General features: G+C 47.2%; 1 pseudogene; it reads left to right on the top strand.

The window, feature by feature from the left end:
- Positions 1-2455: 2455 nt before the first annotated feature.
- Positions 2456-2996, top strand: LOC118080035 (GTPase HRas pseudogene; annotated as a pseudogene).
- The last annotated feature ends 487 nt before the right edge of the window (positions 2997-3483 follow it).

The following is a 3483-nucleotide window of genomic DNA, read 5'->3' on the forward strand; positions in this document are numbered from 1 at the left end:
AGCAAACACCACTGTGGGTTCCCCGCACTTTAGGTTTGCTCCAATTGACCATGAAAGATTGGGTTTTCAAAGAGAATGAAAGAGTGGAGGAAAGGTAACTGTGGATAAGCTCTAAGTCCACCAGGAGTGGATCTTACTGCCATGGTGCTGCACCCACCCTCAAATATTAATTTAATTTATGAATAACATCTGCAGGGCTCCTTCCCAATAAATTTTTAGCTGTTGTAAAATTTAGATTTCTGTGCTCCAAAATGGGCAGAGGGGCAGGCAGGATCGGGGGGTGGGCAGGGGAGTCTATGGGCCTATCTCAGAATTAGCTGGTATTTATTTTGTTCTTCTGTGCAGCAATACTTTCTCCTTGGCTGAAAAAACAAAGACAAAGAATCCAAAACTATAAATCTTTCATCTTATTTTTGTTCTCTTGCATACACTCTTATTTCCTTCGGAATGTCTATTTCCTCCATGGGAATCCCTTCAAAGTGGCTTCCAGTATGCAGTCCCTGAACCGAAGTGGGAACTGAGAAAAACATTCTTCGCTCTCTCCCAGAGTCAGGCCAAACGGGTACAAGTACAGCACTCTAAAGATCATCTAAAGAATGTGATACTATGGGAACTCAGTAAGAAAGCTGAGCTGGACAGGCATAATTTGTAAAAGTATTGGCCCGCAGCCTCAAAAAGATTAGCATTTAGCACCACACTTAGCTAGAGATTAGAGGCACGAATGAGCTTTCAATTGTGTGCAAAGGCATAAATTTCAAGAAGCTGGCTGGGTGCTGCTCACTTGTTTACCTAGTTAGGTACCTTTTCTTGGTCTCTATTCCAGGGAAATATGATGCCAAAACCAAAAGGAAGCAAGTGAGCGAGTGTGTGTGGGCGGCTCATTGCTTGAGACTCACCTTGCCCACACACATTGTCCAAGCCAGGGTCAGCAAACTTTTTTCACAGGGGCCCCCCTTGCAGGGGGCCGGACTATATTTTGAACCCCCCCCGACTCTCCCCTCCCTTGTCCACAGCACCGGATGAATCCCAGTGGCTGCTTACCTGTGCCTTGCGAGCGGCAGGGGCTGGCAGCAGCGGCAGCGGAGGGACGATGAGCGGCGTGAAAGGGCTGACTCCAGAGAGGGGCTGCTTAAAATGGCACTCAGCCAACTGTGGCTCAACAAAGCCCAGCCCCCTTCCTCCTCTAGGCAGGGCGGGAATAAGCCAGGAGGAGGGAGGGAGGAGGCGCCACCGCAGTGTGGGTGGGTGGGTGGGTGAGGGGAATGGCACAGCCCAAACAATCAGAATCCCCACGCCAATCCACGCGGCAATTCCCAGACTATCCACGGGCCGGATCCAGAAGGCAATTGGCCAGGATCCAGACCCCAGACATTAGTTTGCCGACCAATGGTCCAAGCCAACACCACCACTGTAACAGCCTGCCCCTCCGCCAGTGAGCACCTTGATTTTGGGTGCCAGTGTGTGGATGGTGCTACAAGAAGGGGTCTCTATTGCCTAATTGAAAAGTTCACTACCGCATCAAACCAACAGGAAATCGACTAATAACAACTTGTCTCCTTAAGGCAAAGGGACAGATGGACCTGTGGATCTATCCAGGGGACTGATCCCCATGCAAACTTTGCATTTCTTCCATTTTCTCTGCCTTTAAAAGGCCCTGCTTACTCCCCTGGGGAAAGTGCAGCTTTGCCGGAAGAATAAGAAATCAGGATAACAAACTTTTTATAAATGAATGGAAATTGTTTATTGAATATTTACAGATAAATTGTAAACGGATACAAACATTAGCATGGTTATTGTAACAACCTGCTGTTTTATAAGAGTATATTTACAGTAGACAATTAAACGAGCAAGTTAAATTAAATTGGATATGCTGAAGATATGAAAAAATAAATTTAAGGAACTGCAGAAAGAGGGGGAAGGAAGTCAAATTTTGAAATGTTAAATGAAATGTATAAATAAAGAACTAAAAAAAGGGGGTGAAGCTTTTTTCCCCTGCATTGCAAGGAAAGTAGCATCTCCACCCCCATCGTTCAGCCTTGAAGGAGCATCTCCTTGCCCACCGTTCTGCCCGGACACTGAGGTCCAGCTCCAAGGCCTTCTGGCAGTTCCCTCACTGCAGGAAGTGAGGTTACAGGGAACCAGGCAGAGGGCCTTCTCAGTAGTGGCGCCCACCCTGTGGAATGCCCTCCCATCAGATGTCAAGGAAATAAACAACTAGCTGACTTTTAGAAGACATCTGAAGGCAGCCCTGTTTAGGGAAGTTTTTAATGTTTGAAGTTTTATTCTGTTTTTAATGTTCTGTTGAAAGCCACCCAGAGTGGTTGGGGAAACCTAGCCAGATGGGCGGGGTTAGAAATAAATTATTATTATTATTGCCTCATAGACAGTGGAGGGCAGGGGAGGACAACAGACAGTTGGTCCCTTGAGGGTACCCAGAACTGGGGTTGACCAGATGATGACAGAGTACAAGCTAGCAGTAGCTGGAACAGGAGGCACTGGTGAAAGTGCCTGGACCATTCAGCTTCTCCAGAAACATTTTGTTGATGAGTATGATCCTACGATACAGGATTCCTACAGAAAGCTAGTCATGATTGATGGAGAGACATCTTGGTCACAGCAGGCCATGAAGGGGACAGTGCATGTGGGACCGGTACATGCAGACAGGAGAAGGCTTCCTTTGGGTCTTTGCTATTAACAACATCAAGTCCTTTGAATACATTCATGAGTAGAGGGAGCAAATCAAGAGGTGCTGGGGCAGGGAAATTAAGTGTGACCTTCCAACTGTGGAAAGCTGGCAAGCCTATGAGTTGGCTTGGATTCCCTGCACAGAGATGTCAGCCAAAACTAGACAGGGAGCTTAATGTGGTTTCTATACTTTAGTGTGATGGATCTGGCAGCACAAACTATGCAAATTGAATCCCCCAGATGAAAGAGGCCCAGGCTGCATGAACTGTAGATGCTTCCCCTTCACAGCTTCAACAATGAAGCTGACCTGACTTGGAAGGATTTCCACTTTGTGTAGCGCAGAGACAGAGGCGATGTGAAAGAAGAATCAAGTTGATTCAAGGGGACAAGCAAGATGGTATCTGCAGGCCCCAAGAGCTCTGCTCAACCTGTCTCAAAACCTTGCCAAGGCCTGCAATGAACTATTTTTTATTTTCAAAAACAACACCCTCCTCTTCTTGCCTCCTCCCCCTCATGGCAACATATACAAAGCCATAGATTGAATTATTATTTTTTGGATGGTGGTCTTGAGACTGGTTTCTGCATCTTTCTCCCTGCTCCAGAGGATGGATAGGCATTGCCTGTTTTTCTGGAGCAGGCACTGGCAGAGGGGAGGGGAGGCCCATGCAGAGCAGCCAGGCAAGTGGTTCTGACCTTCAGTCTCTTTGAGCTCACGTCCTTGGCAGGAGCCAAAGCCTAGTTGGATCTGGGGCTGTGCCCTGGCCTGCTGCTTTTCTTTCATGAAGCTTTTTATACAAA

The sequence above is a fragment of the Zootoca vivipara genome, chromosome 2, assembly GCF_965207765.1.
Source record: "Zootoca vivipara chromosome 2, rZooViv2.hap1.1, whole genome shotgun sequence".
In the NCBI taxonomy this organism is placed as follows: Eukaryota; Metazoa; Chordata; class Lepidosauria; order Squamata; family Lacertidae; genus Zootoca; species Zootoca vivipara.